The following is an 18,894-nucleotide window of genomic DNA, read 5'->3' as shown; positions in this document are numbered from 1 at the left end:
GTTTAAACTAAATGGAAGGATAAAGAAAAATAGGTCTGTAACTAGGGTCCATGATTTCAAAAGGGCAAACCTTCAAAAAATTAAGGGAATTAGTTAGGAAATTGGGCTGGACTGAAGAACAAGGATCTGAATGTGGAGGAGGCTTCTAATTACTTTAAATCAAAGTAGCAGAAGCTATCTGAAGCCTGCGTCCAGAGATGACCGGTACCTGCTGATAGTGGGGAAGGGCACAATGAAGGCAGTGGCTTCAGCAGATTGTACTGAGCATGCTCAGTACTAATAAAGCAACACATGCTGTTCCCCTGGCCCCCAACATTGCCTCTGCCTACTTCCCAAGCAAGTGGAGGGGCTGGGGGGGGGGGAATTGCAGGGAAGGCTTGCAAACCAAATTAGATGAGAACATCTCAAACAGGTTACTAAGAGAAAGCAGAGAGCCTACAAAGAATAGAAGATGGGATGGATCAGCAAGGAAAGTTACCGCTTGGAGGTCAGAAAGTGTAGGGATAAAGTGAGAACTGCCAAAAGCCAAGTGAAGTTGGATCTTGCAAAGTAAATCCATACCAAAAGTAAAAGTTTCTATAGCTATATAAATAAAAAGAAAACAAGGAAAGAAGTGGGACCGCTAAGCACTGAGGATGGAGTAGAGATTAAAGATAATCTGTTTTTAACAAGGCTAATGAAGAGTTTAGAGGTAGTGGCAGGGTGACTAATGAGAGTGAGAACATGGAAATAGAAATTACCACATCTGAGGTGGAAGTGAAACTGAAACAGCTTAATTGGACTAAACCAGGGAACCCAGATAATCTCCATCCATGAATATTAAAGGAACTGGCACATGAAATTGAAAGCCCAATAGCTAGGATTTTTAATGAGTCCATAAATGAGTCATACCCTATGACTAGAGAATTTCTAATATAGTTTCTATTTTTAAGAAAGGGGAAAGGTGATAGTTTGACTCCAGTTGCATGTAAGGTCTTAGAACAAATTTTGAAAGAGAAAGTAGTTAAGGACATAAAGGTAAATAGGAATTGGGATAAAATACAACATGGTACAAAAGGCAGATCATGACAGACTAACCTGATCTCTTTCTTTTTAGACAAAGGAAATGCAGTAGATCTAATCTACCTGGATTTCAGTAAGGCATTTGATACAATCCCACATGAGAAATTATTAGTTATATTAATCTCCATGTTCTACAATGTGAGAATTAAAAGGTGGATAAGGAACTGGTTAAAATGGGAGACTACATCAGGTCATACTGAAAAGTGAACTGTCAGGCTGGATGGAGGTTACTAGTGGAGTTCCTCAGGGATTGGTTTTGGGACTAATCTTAATTAACATTTTTATTAATGACATTAGCCCAAAAGGTCAGAGTGTGCTAATAAAATGTGCATGTGTCTCAAAGTTGGGAGGTATTGCCAATACAGAGGAGGACTGGAATATTATACAAGATGATCTGGATGAATTTGAAAACTGGAGTAATAGACACGGGATGAAATTTAATAGTGCAAAGTGCAAGGTCATGCACATATAGCAAAAATTCTTGTTGTTAGTCTCTAATCTGGAGATTTATTAATTGGAAGAGACAGAGTAGAAAGACCTGGGTATATTGGTTGATCACAGGACCTATGAGCCGCAAATGTGATGTGGTTGTGGAAAAAGGCTAATGCAGTGCTGGGATGCATCAGGTGAAGTATTTCCAGTAGAGACAGAAATGTAGTACTATTATACAAGGCACTGGTGAGACCTCATTTGGAATACTGTGTGCAGTTCTGGCCTCCCATGTTTTAAGAAAGATGAACTCAAACTGGAACAGGTGCAGAAAAGGGTGATAAGAATAGAAAACCTACCTTAATGAGAAGAGACTCAAAGATTGGATTGTTTAGCCTATCCAAAAGAAGGCTGAGGGAGAGATACAATTACTCTATAAATATATCAGAGATATAAATATCAGGGAGGGAGAGGAGTTATTTAACTTAAGTGCTAATGTGGACACAATGTATGGAGGGGGATGATTTGATTGCCTACAATGGCATGTAACTGATCTGCAACTAATCGCAGCAAATCTCTCCAACGGCCGGTGATGGGACTTAGATGGGGAAGGCTCTGAGGCCTTGGCTACACTTGGACATGTGCAGCGCTGGGAGTTACAGCTGTGTTCGTACAGTTGTGTAGGGAAAGCGCTGCAGTGTGGCCACATTGACAGCTACCAGCGCTGCAGTGTGGCCGCATTTGCAGCGCTGTTGGGAGTGGTGCATTGTGGGCAGCTATCCCACAGAGCACCTCGTTGCATTTTGGCGCCATGGGTTGTGGGAAGGGGACAGAAGGGTGCGGGTCATTCCGCTTCCGGTTGCAACGCCCCATGGTGCATCGCTTCACATCCGAGCACTCACAGTTTTTCTGTCCACGTTTGGCGCCATTGTGAGTCTCTGTGCAGCACGATTTCTGTGGGAAATGGAGCCCGAGCTGCTGAGGACTTTGCTGATGAGTGTCGCCAGCACATCACATTTGGCAGTTGAGCTATTCCTTCAGCTCCAAAGTGACAGTGAGTAGTCCGACGATGAGATCGATTCACCTGACGTGTACGACACTAAATTGCTTGTGGCAGTAACGGAAATGCTCAGCACTATGGAACGCCACTTTTGGGCTCGGGAAACAAGCACTGAGTGGTGAGATCATATCGTCATGGAAGTCTGGGATGATGAGCAGTGGCTGCAGAACTTTCAGATGAGAAAAGCCACTTTCATGGGACTCTGTGAGGAGCTCGCCCCCACCCTGCGGTGCAAGGACACGAGATTGAGAGCTGCCCTGCCAGTGGAGAAGCGGGTGGCTATTGCGATCTGGAAGATGGCAACTCCAGACAGCTACCGATCGGTCGCGAACCAGTTTGGAGTGGGAAAGTCAACCGTTGGAATCGTGTTGATGTAAGTTTGCAGGGCCATTAATCGCATCCTGCTAAGAAGAACCGTGACTCTGGGGAACGTGCAGGACATTCTGGATGGCTTTGCACAAATGGGTTTCTCTAACTGTGGAGGGGCGATAGATGGGATGTATATTCCTATTCTGGCACCACCCCACCTAGCATCCGAGTACATTAATGGGAAGGCGTATTTCTCTATAGTTCTCCAGGCGCTTGTGGATCACCATGGGCGTTTCATTGACATTTACACAGGCTGGCCTGGAAAGGTGCATGATGCACGCATCTTTCGGAACAGTGGCCTGTTCAGGAAGCTGCAGGCCGGGACTTTTTTCCCAGACCAGAAGATCACAGTAGGGGACATTGAAATGCCCATTGTGATCCTTGGAGACCCCGCTTACCCGTTAATGCCTTGGCTTATGAAACCGTATACAGGGAAGCTTGACAGGAGCAAGGACCAGTTCAACTACAGGCTGAGCTGGTGCCGAATGACTGTGGAGTGCCCTTTTGGCTGTTTAAAAGGGTGCTGGAGATCTCTTTATGGGAAGCTAGACTTGGGGGAAAGCAGCATCCCTGCGGTTATATCCATGTGCTGCACCCTCCATAATATTTGTGAAGGCAAAGGTGAAACATTCAGTCAGGAATGGACCTCTGAGGTTCAATGCCTGGAGGCTGAATTTGCACAGCCAGAGAGCAGGGCTACTAGAGAGGCCCAGCACAGGGCTACAGGGATTAGGGATGCCTTGAGGGAGGAGTTTGAGGCTGAAAGCCAACAGTAATGTTTAGTGCCTTGCACGGCAGTGAAGTGCAGTGGTTACACTGTTAGCAGGAATCTGCTTTTCCTAAAATGATTTGCAGTGCCTGTTTCTTTCCTGGGCTACGGTATCTTTCACTTTCTGCAATAATAAAGACTTTTTTCAAAGCCAAGAATTCATTTATTGAAAAGAAAATAACTTTGACAGACACACAACATTTTGGGAACTTTAAAGGGCAGGGGGGGTGGGGGGGTGAACTGTACAGTCACAGGTTTGAATATGTCCTGCCTGGAGTGCTGTGCAATGACTGCTGCACTTCAGGATGAAAATACTGCATGGTGATGGGGGTTGAGTGCAGAGAGTAAGGGTCGTAGTTTTCAGGGCTGGTAGGTGAATGTACAGGTGTTGGGGGCAGCTGGTGGTGGTGGTGGTAAGAACCTGGATGGTGGGGAAGGGGGTTTTGAGCTGACATTGGGCCTGCATGGCTACGAGTGACTGGATACAGTCTGTTTGGCACACCAGGAGGCTTATCAGCTGCTTCGTGTTTTTCTTCTTAGCCAATGCCTTTCTCCTCTTTCTGTTTCCCTCCATTGCTGCATTTTTTTCTCTCCAGTCCTGCAGTTTCTTACTCTCTCTGGCAGACTGATTCATAACTGCTTTCACCATATCTCCTTTGCTTTTCCGTGGCTTCTTCCTCAGGTTTTTAGTCTCTCAGCAGTGTCTGATACGGCCAGTGGAGTAGTAGTAGTAAAGAACACTGTTATTAGAAAGACAAAAATTGAAACATTTAACAGAGAGACAGCATTGTGTATAATCACAGTGAAGGAGTTTACAGTCTCACTGTAGCATACTTTCCACATACCAAACAGAGCACAGAAAACCCACAGCAGCGAAGACATGGTGAGTAAGGGGCAGGAGTGCAGGACTGATTGGTTCAGGGCTGTACTGGGGTTTCTGTGCGTTGGGGAAAGCAAAGAGCTGCAGGAGGACCTAGACTGAACACTATCCCTACATTTTCAACAGGAGTTAATCCTGGAAGATATCTCACTGCGGCAGGTCACCTGGGAAGGGGGACTGATTGGTTCAGGGCTGCACTGGGGTTTCTGTGCGTTGGGGAAAGCAAACAGCTGCAGGGGGACCTAGACTGAACACTATCCCTACATTTTCAACAGGAGTTAATCCTGGAAAATATCTCTCTGCTGCGGGTCACCTGGGAAGAAAGGGAGGGTCTTCTACAGCAATGCGGATTCTGCCCTGGCCCCTATGCAGCTTGCCTGTGTGCAGCAATGGTCCCTCCACCCCTAGCGGCACAGTGGCGCGGACACGTTAGCCTGACCGGGACAAGGACCACGGTGGCTCTCCCTATAAACTTGCGAAAGCACGTTACCCACGCTCTGGCAGAAACTTTTGAAGAGATTACCGAGGCCGATTACAGAGACGTGATAGAGCAAATCAATGGACTATTGCACATCTAGGCATGCATGCAGCCCCAACCCGCCCCCCTCCTCTCCTGAAATATTTCCATCATGAAAATAAAAGCTGCTTACCGGGAACCCGCTCCTCTGCTGCTTCTTCACCAACAAGTTCCAGCTGCTGTGACTGGCTACCTTCCTCCTGGCTTGAGAAGAGCTCCTGGCTGCATGCCTCCTGGGACTCCGGGGTGTCTCCCCCCACCCCAGTACCCTCACTCTTGGTTTCCTTCCCCCCCCCTCCCCCTCACCCTCCCCCTCCTCTCGCTGCTCTGAACTGTCCATCGTGGTCGTTGGATTGGCAGTGGGGTCACCCCCAAGTATTGCGTCCAGCTCCTTGTAAAAACAGCAGGTCGTGGGGGCAGCACCTGAGTGGTGGTTTCCCTCGCGGGCTTTGCAATAGGTACTCTGCAGCTCCTTTACTTTAACCCTGCCCTGCACTGCACTGCACCGGGTCATGGCCCCTTTCCAGCATGGCCCTTGAGATCTGCCCATAGGTATTGTAATTCCTATGGCTGGAGCGCAGCTGTGACTGCACAGCTTCCTCACCAAAAACACTGATGAGGTCCAGCAACTCGCCATTGCTCCATGTTGGGGCTCGTTTGGCGTGTGGAGGCATAGTCACCTGGAAAGATTCACTGATTGCACTCCACACCTGGCTGAGCAAATAGGAAGGGGATTTTTAAAATTCCTGGGACATTTAAAGGCTGGGTCACCTGAGGGCAGGGCAGTAGAGTGTGAACTGATGAGCAGAGTGGCTGAACAGGCATTCTGGGATTCCTCCTAATACCCTGGAGGCCAATTACAGCACTTTTGGTGGCCACACTTGTGGAGCAGGGCTGCATCACCAGCGCTGCACTCGTTATACCTGAGGCAGAGCAGGTGTACAGCCAGCGCTGCAGCCAGGGAGATGCAGTGCTGTATGTGCTCTGCAAGTGTGGACGGTGAGTAAATTTCAGCGCTGGTGGTGGGTTTACAGTGCTGCAACTCTCCAGTGTAGCCAAGCCCTGAGTTACAATAGAGAATTCTTTCCTTGTTATCTGGCTGCTGGGTCTTGCCCACATGCTCAGGATCTAACTGATCACCATATTTGGGGCTGGGGAAGGAATTTACATCCAGGTCAGATTAGCACAGACCCTGTTTGTGAGGTTTCCCTCCACCCCTTCCTCTGCAGCATGAGGCATGGGTCATTAGCAGGTTTAAATTAGTGTAAATGGTGGATTGTCTGTAACTTGAAGTCTTTAAATCATGATTTGAGGACTTCAGTAACTCAGCCAGAAATTAGGGGTCTACTAGACGATGGGGTGGGTAAGGTTCTCTGGCCTGCAACATGCAGGAGATCAGACTAAGGCCAGAAGGGACTGTCATGCTTATCTAAAAGTTTGAGTAACTTGTTTGTTATGTTTTTATTTTATGGATAAGTTTATTGTGAACACAGCAGAATAGTCAGCAGCTGGTCTAAACAAAATTTTTGTTAGATGGGATGGTGAGGAGATGGAGATGGAGAAAGAAGACTGTGTGTGTGTGGGGAAGTGGAAACGGGGATGGAGGGACAAAGGAACAGGGGGAGGGGGAGGGGGAGGGCTGGTGCAAGGATATTTTGTGCCCTAGGCAAAACTTCCACCTTACGCCCCCCATCCGGCCTGGGGATCTAGGGCTGTCCCTAGCTATTTTGGTGTCCTACACAACCCGCCCCCCATGGAGGCCTGGGCCCAGTTTGCTCTGCTTGCCTGGCTCCCAGGCTTGTGGGGAAGAGGGAGGGGGGACCACCCCCCCCAGCACTCGCCAGCGGTGCAGCTAGAGGCCAGGGGAGGGGACCAGGCTGGTGCCAGGTCATTCCACTTACCATGTGGTGAATGCAGGGTTGGGCCCGGCTGCAGTCTTCAGGAGAGTGGGGCTGGGGCTGGGGCTGGGGCCAAGGCCATGGGGAAGGGATGGGGAGCACCCTCTGCGGCAACTCCCAGCCCTGAGGCACCCCCCTGCGGCAGCTCCCCATCCCCCCTCTGTCCGGGCAGCGCCTCCTGTGGCAGCTCCCCGCCACATCTCACCTTCGCTCCGCCTTCTCCCTTGAGCACGCCGGTGTCACTCCACTTCTCCTGCCTCCCAGGCTTGTGGCGCCAATCAGCTGTTTGGCGTGGCAAGCCTGGGAGGGGACGAGAATTAGGGTAGGGGCGGTGTGCTCAGGGGAGAAGGCAGAGTGGAGGTGAGCTGCGGTGGGGAGCGGTTCCCCTGCACACATCCCCTCTCCCCGTTACTTGCTGCGGGCAGCCCTTCCTGCCCCAGTTCACCTACACTCCATTGCCTCCCCTGAGTGCGCTTTTTGGTGCCCCCAACCACTTGGCGCCCAAGATGGCTGCCTAGTTCACCTAGTGGTTGCACCGGCCCTGGGGAGAGGGAGTGGGAAGTGAGGAAGGGTAGTGGACAGCTTTGTATTGGTTATTTGAGGAAACCTGTATTTTATTAGCTCCAGGAGAGGGGTGGGGTGGGCCTGGGCAAGTGGAGACTTTTGAAATTAATGTGTTTCCAAAGACAGAGTCCAGCAGTACGGAAATGACAGAGCAATGCTGCGGTAAGCCTGCAAACGGAAAGAGGAAGCTAAAAAGCAATGCCCTAAACAGTCTGCTGTTGGTACAAGTTTGTCAGGTGTCACGGTGGCTGATAAGACCATGTGCTGGGCTTCTTCTCCTCCCACCCCCGCCCTCCTCCAAAAGCAGTGAGGCTGCAAGTGAGAGTCTACACCAGAGACAGAAATTGCCTTTTCTATTTTATTCTGTCCTCTTTTGTGTGCATCTTGTTTTGTTGTCTTAGGAAATGAGAGCAGATTTTAATAACAATAGGCTGAAACTGCTATTATTAGTATCTCAACTAACTTCTTTTTCCTCAAAATGGGCAGTTATCACCATCTTAGATACCATCTAAGATTAGCAAATGGGGGTGTCTTCTCCCCCTTCTAAAAACTCTCCCCATCTAAAAGGGAAGGGAACAAGGGGTGTTGTGAAAATGAGAGCCTTATTTAGTGGTTTACATTTCAGATGCTTTAACTGTTTTTTTCTCCTTTTCTGTATCTTTAATAAAGGGTTAAAAGGATGTTTTAATGGTGTGTTTACCATGGTACTAAGCAAGCTGAGCTCTCTGTATATCAAACTCTGAACTTTGTTTTAAAGCTGTCTAATCTTGGACAGTAACAGGGTTATGTTAACTGCTTTAATTCTTTTGGTCCAGATGGTTCATCTAAATTAATACATCAGGCCTTCCTAATGGGTATATGTGAGGAGGGGAGAAGACTGGCAGGTTTCGTATGCAGATTGAGGGACATGAGATATATACACAACTGCCTAAATGACTACTAATTCTTACCAACAACATATCTTTTCATGTTCAAAAAAATAGGAATCGCAATGGCAAAAGCTACATTAATGCAGAGTTGTTGCGGGGTAGTTTGTCATCCTCTTGCAGGACACTGAGATGAGCAAAACTCAAACTTCACAAAACCAGGAAATGTACAGTTAAGGATGCATAGACAACCTTCGTTTTGCTCTCTTGCTGCAGTGCACCAAGATGCAGTAATTCCCCAATATTCCCCATTAACACATACCTTTAATCTTGCTAACTCCACAGTTGCTGAATGGACAATCTTGTTACCTCCTAGTACAGCCCATTCACTCTCACACATTAGATTCCATCTACCCCTATAAAAAGGCACAAAGAAAAAGGTCTATCCTGGTATATAAGTTGCCTTTTTATGTACACCAGTATAGAGAATGCACCCCCTCAAAAAACTGACCTTTTGTTAGGCCTGAAATAGGCCAAGCACTTTCCCCCTTGAAGGATTTATGATCTAAATCTCAGGATGACAGAGAGCACATTCTTCATAATCATATATAAGTGAAAGGAAGACGTTATTCAGCAAGTCAAAGGGCTATTGCATCAATATTGAAGTCCTTGCATGAGGCTACTGCCATAAGCACAGCCATCAGCAAAGCCAAAAGTGGAACAAAACAAAATGTTATGAAGGACAAGTAAAGAACTTTTTTTTTTTTTTAAAGCTAACATCTGGATGCAGTTGCTGTAAAAATTTGTTGCAGAACAAGCTCTCCATCTGCCAAACTCTGTCCATTATTAGTGACAAGAAACAGGAAGATGTAATGTGTGCAAAGCACTCAGACATGACAGTGATGGGTGAAATAAGAGCATCAATGGAAGCATCACTACCACGGTGGAACACAAGGCCATAGTTTGGATGGAAAAAATAAAGTGAATTACAGCATTTGAAACATTATTTTGAGCATGCTAGTCAGGTAGTTAGCTTACCAATTTCTTCCCATCTATCCGGTTTGCTCATGCAACAGATTGGTCATACAAAACACAAAGATGGTTTGAAGCCCCATTGAAAATAGATCTGCTTCTCTATTTTTATACTATTAATGTTTGAGAAGATAGTCATCCAAATCCATTGAAGTTAGTGGGAGTTTTGCTTACGGACTAAAAGAATGCAGAATAGGTCCAGTCATTTGTAGAAAAAGAAACTACATTATTTACTATGCCTGACAGTAAACCTTAGTACCGCATACTATTTTCAGAGGAAAACATATTTCAAGTTTCCATAATACTGTTATCTATAGTAGGTAGCCTTTGCTTTCAAGCTGACTTTATTTTTTTGAAATTATTTTAAATGAAATCATTACTCAAACCAAATTGAATTTTTCCACAAGTTTTGCTTCAAATGGAGATTGGAAAATAGGATTATGTGATGTGTGGTAGCCTTTTTATTGTTTGAATGGACTGATTCAGTCCATAGTTGGAGGGTATGTAATTGGTTCAAAGTTATGGTGAGAGGGAAGTTCTGTAGCTGTGGAAAAGAGAATGCACATTACTGTACCTGGTAGATTTATTTCCCCAAGTTCATATACATTCTCCAATTTTGAAAGTTTAAAAAGGTAGGCAAAGCTTTTCTGAATGTACTACTAAATGTTCCATAAAAAAAATTTATATCCAAATGTGTTATTCGATCTGGTCGCCACTGTATAGAACAAAGTCAAACATAAGGGATGCTTCCTGCTGTAGTATCAGACAAGCATTTATTATATGCTATCCAGTCTCATTAATCTTGTGAGGCAAAATGCAGTTCTAAGCATTTGCACTATAAACATGTTATCCAGAGATGAAATGATGGGGAAACAGCAGGAGTTGTGAAGTTACAGTATATCTAAAAAGGAATGTAAGCCATAAAGTGAGCTGCAATATACACACACATGCTTTCTACCACTGTGTGAACATGAGCTTGGAATTTGAGGGCCAAATCCTGGTTTTGTTGAGGTCCATAGGAATTTTTACTACCGAGTTCACCTTGATCAGGATTTTACCCTTAACTTAAGCATGTCCTTGATGGGAATGTGAATCTTAGCCCAAAAGTGTCAAAAACAAGAATTTAAAGTTATGCTCCCAAATCCATATTTATGGAAATTAAATAAGTGGCTTGATTTTTTTCAACAGTGCTGATCAGCCAGCTATTTCCAGTGGACACAAAACAGAAGTCGTATTAAACTTAGCAGAACCAAGAATTACAAGGGCCCTTTTAGAAGCTGAGTGTCTATTACTGTACTCAGCAACCAAAGGTAGGGTCAGCAAGTTATAAGAGTACAAGCACATAAGTGAAAATGTGCCAGAATTCTTTTCTCAGTTACAATGTCAATGGAATTATACTTCAGTGTAACCAAGAGCAGAATATGGCTGTTAAAAGTTGAGGACAGTGAACAATGTGCTACACTCATAATGCATTAATCTAAATGTGTACTTGAACATACACCAGGGTTTAAAAACAAAAAACCTAATATGCTCGCAGATATTTCAGAAGAAAAAGCCATGACAGGGGAAAAGTTCAACTAGATCTCTGAGCTGGTCTGACAAGAGTGGCAAAGCATGCTCATCATGATTAAAAATAGAAACTTTATAAGAAGTACATAAATGAATCAAGAACCTCTTTAAATCACATACCCTACAGCACTCTCTTCCAGCAGTTTTGACATATTTGTACATCAGTATTTGAACCAAAAAGATTAGTTCCAAAATATTTGCCTTGAAGAGAAAAAAATAGGAGAGAGAGATTTGCTTTGCAACTGTTTGCTTTACTTGCTATCAGAATGCTGAACAAACTGTGGTGCATGTAAGTTTCTGGATGTAATATTACTTCCATATTGGGGCTTCTCTGATTGTCCACTAACAAAATGTCCCATTTAAGTGCACATGAATAATAGCACAGTGCTCACATGATGTCAAAGAAGAGAAATACTGACATTTGGATGCCAAAAATGGGAATCTTTAATGCTTAGAAGGAAAAAGTAGTAGGAGTTGCCAAGGTAAATAATCCATTTTATGGAAGTTCTGCCAGAACATTGTTTAGCTTTCTAAGACAGTGAACAGATGGGCTCTTCTCATAATAAAAGTGACCTAGAGTTGCCAAACCCGATAATTTAACATGATCTATTTCCTTCAGCCCACATTAGACTACTGGGATTGATATAATAATGCAAATATAGGCTATCCTCCTCATACTTCTCAAATATCCCACATTTTGAGTGACAACTCATTTGAGCACAGGTGCCAGCTTCCAATTGGCACGTGTGTGTGCGTGCACATGCACGCACACTCAGCCCCAGTCTACCTTCCAGCTGTAGTGTAAGACATCCCCATAAATTGACAGTCACTACCCTGGCAATCACAAGAAATGAACTGAGGATAATATTAGAAATCTAAAAATTCATTGCAAGATACAGAGAACTGTTTATTTTTAACTTACGTACTGTATTGATTTATTGCATGAATAATGAATATTTATCATGGTATCTGGTCACATATCGGTTTAAAAAAATACTAACAAAAACAATGACCAGAAGATTTGGCCATAAAATTGAAGTGTTCTCCATCCTTTCCTGCTAACAGCAGATTCTCTGCCAACCAAACACAGAGAAAACAGCTTTCTGTTGGACTGTGTCCTGGAGTTGCAGAAATCAAGATTGGGCAGATCACAAGAGAACGCAAATTCCAGGGTATTCATGTGCACAAACTTTAGTTGTGTATTCATCATTATGTATGTAAATACGTACTTGACACAGAGAGTTTGACATGAAGCCCATCTGAACTCATGTTGTTCATCCTAATGAACAGATGTACTACTGGATCCTTATCAAAGTTTGTTCTTGAGGTTTTCAGGTTAAATGAGTGGCATTGTCCACTGCAGAGGGCAGATTTAGGCCCTGCTCCTGCTCCCATTAAAGTCAATGGCAAGATTCCTACAGCCTGCAGTAGTTTCCCAACAGGAATAATAAAGTTTTAAACAAAGTTGTGCATAGTACAGCAAATATGGCAGAAGTATACATTATGAAATTGGCAGCTTAAACTGTGATATATACATGCAATGAAGACATGGTCAGGGTTTTTTTTGGCTTCAAACTTCTCATTACAAGCACATTACTGGGTTGATGTGTTTGACAGAGCTTGATAGAGTCTTTCTGTCAAAGTAGATTACTGACAGGTGGTCTTCACTGGCAGATGTTACCAAGGCATTGGGGACTGATCAATACAGTACTTAAATACAGTTTTGCAAGACAAAACATCTTACTGACAAGATCATTTTTAAAGCTCTTAACATGAAGTTCCAAAATCACACTGGATAGGCAATATTTCCCCACTCACAACCACTGAGTCCAAGGTTTAAAACCAAGACAGTTTTAAGGGAGTGGTGGGGAGAGAAGGAGGTGACAAAATAAACATGGGAAAAGCCAGCAATGAATAAAATCAGCAATATTTATTAGGTGAGTCTCCCACATCACCCAAATTGTCTCAGCAATAGTCTTAACCTCAGTCGTCCTCTCTTGGTTGTGAGCGTCTCAAGAGGCAACGTGTTCTAGTATTAGCCACTTCACTGCTTCCCTGCTCCCCACTCACAGTTTGTTATGCATGGTTGACAGAATCCAAAATTTGGGCAAGTCCATGTCCAGCCTTTAAAGGAAGTACAGTCTCATCTGCTTGAGGGGCTCTACCACCGGTCCCAGCTGAAGTGATTATAGCTTTCATGCTGGGTAGAGCAGGCCTCACCAGAGTTCCTTCAGTGAGGCTGCTGTTCTCTAGCCATCTTAGTGCTGCTGCCTCCATCCTGTCTGTGACCTCAAAGTCACATCTGCACTATCCACCACCTCAGCTGCCTCACCTCTGTGCTAAATCTTTAGAAAGGAATTAATGACATGCAAAACCTCTAACTAGGAAGGCACTCTTAGCAGAAGGTAAAAATCCCTCTTGCCTTATGTATGTTCTTTTATCCAACTGTGTTAGACTGTGGTTTGGTCAGGGTGATCCCTTCAATCCAGGCACATTTAGTGCAGTTAACTGGTCATTTTGTTTCCCAACAGGAATAATCAAGTTTCATCACCCCTAAATGTAAAATTTAACTCAAATTTTATCAAAATATCTCAAACTGTCACAAAACAGAAACATTTGATATCTTCCATTATTGTATGCTTGTCTCTCTCACCAGCAAACCTTGGCCCAATAAAAGATACTACTTCGCTCACCTTGTCTCACAAAACAGAAATGATCCCGGACCTGCTCACCCCTGACTGCCCCCCACCGCTCCATCCAACCCCTCCTCTCATTCCTGACTGCCCCCCCTGGAACCCCTGCCCCATCCAACCACCCCTTCTCCCTGACTGCCCCCCGCTGCCCCCCTTCTTCCTGACAGCCCCCTGGAACTCTTGCACCCATTCAACCTCTCTGTTCCCCACCCTCTGACCCCCCTGACCCCTATCCAAACCCCAGACCCCTGACCACCACCCCAAACTCCCCTGCTCTCTATCCAACCTCCTCCCCACCCCATTCCCTGCCCTCTTACCGTGCTGCCTGGAGAACCGGGGGCTGGCGGCGCTACAACCGTGTTGCCCAGAGCACCAGGACAGGCAGCCGTGCTGTGCAGCTGAAGCCAGCCATGCAACCGCGTAGCACAGAGCACCGGGTCAGGCTGTGGCTCTGCAGCTGTGGTGCCTGGCAAGAGCTCGCAGCCCCACTGCCCAGAGCATTGTGCCAGCGGCACAGTGAACTGAGACTACGGACGAGAGGGAACAGTGGGGGAGGGGGCGAGGGCGAGCCTCCAGGGCCAGGAGCTCAGGGGCTGGGCAGGAGGGTCCCACAGGCCGTAGTTTGCCCACCTCTGCTAGCGGGGCTTCAGGCTACAGGGCTTGAACACAGAAATATTAACAAGCCCAGAATGCTGCCCCTTAGTTATTTCCAACTCCCCAAGAGCTACCCCAAAATAAAGACATTTTCTTTAGATAGAGAAACGAAAGGGAGGGAAAAAGAAACCTGATTCTGTGCACGTACAGCTAGCAAATGCTGTACCCTAGAAAATGTTTGTGGCAGTGTTGCTAGAAAGGTTGGATGGTTACGTGGCTAATGCAGTGGACTAGGACTCAAGAGCTCTGGGAACAATTCCTTACTCTGCATCAGGTTTTCTTTGTGAACCTCAGTGTCAGTTAATCTACTATATTCTTTTCCCTACCATTCTTCCATCTTGTCTATTTAGATTATAAAGTATTTGAGGCAGAGACTGTTTTAGATTGTGTTTGTATAGCAACTACCATAATGGGGGCTGATCTCAGTTGGTCCCTCTAGGCCAGGGCCGGTGCAACCATTTAGGGGGACTAGGCGGTTGCCTAGGGCGCCGAGATTTGAGGGTGCCAAAAAGCGCCGTCAAATTTTTTTTTAAATGGTTGAGCAGCCGCTGCTGCTGGGACAGAGAGGGAGTCTGAGCTGCCAGCGGCAGCGAGCAGTCCAGGGGGTCCCCTGGGTCAGGGCACCGCCGCCACGGCAGCCAGCAGTCCAGGGGGTCCAGAAGGGGCGCCAGGCAGCTCCCGTGGAGCTACCACAGTCGTGCCTGCGGACGGTCAGCTGCTCGCGTGGCTCCAGTGGACCTCCCGCAGACACCACTGCGGCAGCTCCACTGGAGCTGCCTACCTGCCCAATCAGGGCATAGTGGGGGGTGAGGGGAGGGTTGAAGTATGGCTGATAAGAAACCTTATCACTGTTTGGAATGTTCAGTGTCCCCCTTAGAAATGCTAACAAGCTTATTCAGTGAAGTTTTGATGTACTTGATACATGCTATTAGATCGTCAATTAGGCATCAGCGAGATAATTTAAGAGTAAATGTCTTTTTGTTTGAAGTCCCACTGAACACTAATCTGTCCATTGCCCTCTCCCTCCTGTGTTACTGCTTGAAGCAGAATCCTGGGTAACAGTAATGGGGATGCTGGTAAAACCTTTTAAAATATTTCCCCTTTATAATGCCACATTTTTAATACAATTTAAAAATTAGATCCCATCATTTCAAGGCATCAATTTCCCCATTTGGACAATTAAATTGCAATTGTTGGCATGAACATCATTTTAAAGCTGGGTTTTGAAAATCTAATTTAACTTCAAAAATTAATGACCAAAAGATGGGCATGTGAAGTAAGGTAAAAGTAATTAACGGAGGGTCTAGCATTCACTCCCAACACCGCAAAAGAGCTGAGGGATTTCCAAAGAACTCTGACACCACTACAGTGTATCATTCAAATGTGAGAACATAGTTACTACAGATAATAAATAATAAGTTACCTGGGTTGGAAATAGATCTTTGTGGAAGGGAAAGCAGGAAACTTGTCTTTTTTATTACAGAATTATTTTGCTTCTGCATCCATTAAAATCATAACCGATTTTTTGGGGGAGGGGATGTGGGGAAGAAACTCTTTTCTCTACTAGGTTTGTTTATAGGCAGCTGAAAAGAAAAGTTAACCAGCTTTGCACAGAACTGAAACCTAAAGGTCTCTCCTCCCTCCTTCTCTACTCTGACCCCTCTGGGCTATTCCAAGTTAATTGTCATCTAATTGCCCAGCAAAGAAAGAGATAGTGGCAGCAATTAGACATAGCCCCCACCAGTTCAGGAGTCATTAACACAGTACAAAGATATGCTGCATGCTTTACAGGCACCCAGGCCTAATGAGGGACTGGGGGCAAGAGGAGCAGGGCGGGGTGAGCCCCTAGGGAGTGAGCCGCAGAAAGCCAGTGCCCAGGAGGCTGAGAGGGCAAAGGGCTGCAGGGGCGTCCCCACTGCTATTTAAAATGCAGATCCCACAGTGGTACCTCTCCATGGGACAGAGCTGGTTCCTCACAGAAGCTTCTGTCCAACAACTCTTCCTTCTGCAGCTGCTCTTTGTGCTCCAGCTCCATCCATGGCAGCTGAACCCCCTGTCCTGTCTGCAGCCAACCCCTCATCCCCTGCCCTGCCTCCAGTCAGCCCCATACCCCTTCCCCTGCCTCCAGCCAGCCCCTCACGCCCTGCCCTACCCGCAGCCACCCCGCTGCACCCCCCGCCCTGCCCACAGCCAGCCTCACACCTCCTGCCCTGTATCCAGCCAGCCCCACACCCCTGTATCCAGCCAGCCCCACACCTCCTGCCCTGCCCGCAGCCAGCCCCACACCTCCTGCCCTGCCCACAGCCAGCCCCACACCTCCTGTCTCCAGCCACCCCACACCCCCTGCCCTGCCCACAGCCAGCCCCTCACTCCCTGCCCTGCATGCAGCCAGCCCCTGCTGCACTCCTTGCCCTGTCCATAGCCAGCCCCACACCACCTGTCTTCATCCAGCCCCTGCTGCAGCCCCTGCCCTGCTTGCAGCCAGCCCCACACCCCCTGCCCTGCACACAGCCAGTCCCGCACCCCCGTCTCCAGCCAACCCCACACCCCATCGCCAACCAGCTTCGCATCCCCTGCCCTGCCCAGAGCCAGCCAGCCCCACACCCTGTCAGGTTATTCAATTATTTTCATTAAATATGTAGGCTAAATAATGAAATTAATAAATTTTCAAGCCGAATATGTATTAATTCTAATGAACAATGCCACATTATGCAGTATTCATTTTTGAAAGTTTATAATAAGCAGTGCTCTGGGGGGATGGGTGGGGGCAGAGGGCACAAGGTGGAAGTTTTGCCTAGGGCGCAAAATATCCTTGCACCGGCCCTGCTCTAGGCGCTACTGTAACACAAGTCATACATAAATATTATCTATTTCTCTTCTCTGAAATGAGCATTTGATGCCCTTCATTAACTGTGTGCAACTGAAAGCTCTCTCATTTATAGTGGTTAACTACTGGTTAGCCTAGGGTGACCAGACAGCAAGTGTGAAAAATCAAGCCAGAGGGTGGGGGAATAATAGGCGCCTATATAAGACAAAGCCCAGAATATTGGGACTGTGCCCATAAAATTGAGACATCTGGTCACCCTAAGTTAGCCTATTTCTGAGGTCCTCTCAACAGGACCAATTGTTCCTTGTTGATTCTACACTTAATGTAAACTGGACCCAACTGCTTAATGGAGATTGAGGCCTATATAGAAAGAAATCTGGATCTTCTTTAAGAATCTGTAGAGCACATGTTAACAAGTATAAGGAGCAGAATATTTTGTACACCATGCTGATTACAAAACAGCCAATATTTTATAGCCATTACTATTACTCCAGCACAAACTGTTGTTTGTTCCCAGTTTGCAATAATTTTTTAGTCAAAACCCATCAAGGATAGCAAATGTCATCATTCTTCATCTCTCTCTGAAACTGTTCCTTTACTTCCTGTGACAAAATTAGGAGGAATACAGAATATCTAGCAGGCCTGGCATGCAATATTAATCATCTCTTCAACTACCCAGTAAAAGCCTAAAAATATCTAAAAAGGTCACAGTGGCCATGCAATTTATTAGGCATAAACAATACTTAAAAATCCCAGAATGATATTTTTGAATTCTGGACAGGCAAAATATATATGCATTTCAAAATAAAGCTGGAAATGACTATTATATACACAATATCAGATTGGCAAATTATTGTTCAATTCTAGTAGCTGAAATCTAAATAAGCATAATAATCATCTTACTGGAAATCTTTGAAATTGTCAAGCACAACATCAGTAAGTGCAAAGTCTAGTCCCACAGGCATTCTGATTAGATTTATATGCAATTATTTTGATAGTAGCGAGAAAGCATTTGAAGAGCCCATTGATAGTAGTAATGTTAGACTAGCAGAGAATAGATTACTATAAAAGATTTTGGAACAGGCAACTTTAGTCGACCCATACTTTAAAGACAATGTTGAGTGCATCCTTTCTCTGGGGTGGACGTTGAACAGTAGGAAGATAGTCTTGTTACAAAAACTTTGTGACATGCTGCCATTATCTGCTGCAGGGAAAACAAAACGAGTCCTCCGTTAATCAAGCCATCACATTCTGCCTGAGGTGCTGACAGCCCCTCTCTTTAGCTGCTTCACAAGTCACATCTTTCATGCCAGCTGCTACTGATCTGGCACCTTCTCTTCCTAGCTAAAAGGTAAAACATGCAGTTATCAGGCTTGGTATCCTGTAGAGTGTTAATTCATCTGCTAGGTTGCTACTACTCACCCAGCGAAGTGACCCAGGAACACTTTGTTTGTCATTCTGAAATTGGCCCCAGGCAAAGCTTACTGGCCTTTTAGAAGCTGAAGAGAAGACAGTGGCCTCGCCTAGTAAAGCTCAGTTTTGTGTTCCTGAGCTGCCTACCAGCCAACATAAAGAGTTTCATAACCACATTATCATCGTTCCTAAACAAAGACTGCAGCTGATGTGGAATAGCTAACCTCCCTGAAAATGAATGCTAATAGTGTTGAAAGAATTTAGTAGGCATTGAATTATTAAAGTCTACTTC

This window comes from Gopherus flavomarginatus, chromosome 1 (genome assembly GCF_025201925.1).
Source record: "Gopherus flavomarginatus isolate rGopFla2 chromosome 1, rGopFla2.mat.asm, whole genome shotgun sequence".
In the NCBI taxonomy this organism is placed as follows: domain Eukaryota; kingdom Metazoa; phylum Chordata; order Testudines; family Testudinidae; genus Gopherus; species Gopherus flavomarginatus.
This window is presented reverse-complemented; position numbering follows the sequence as displayed.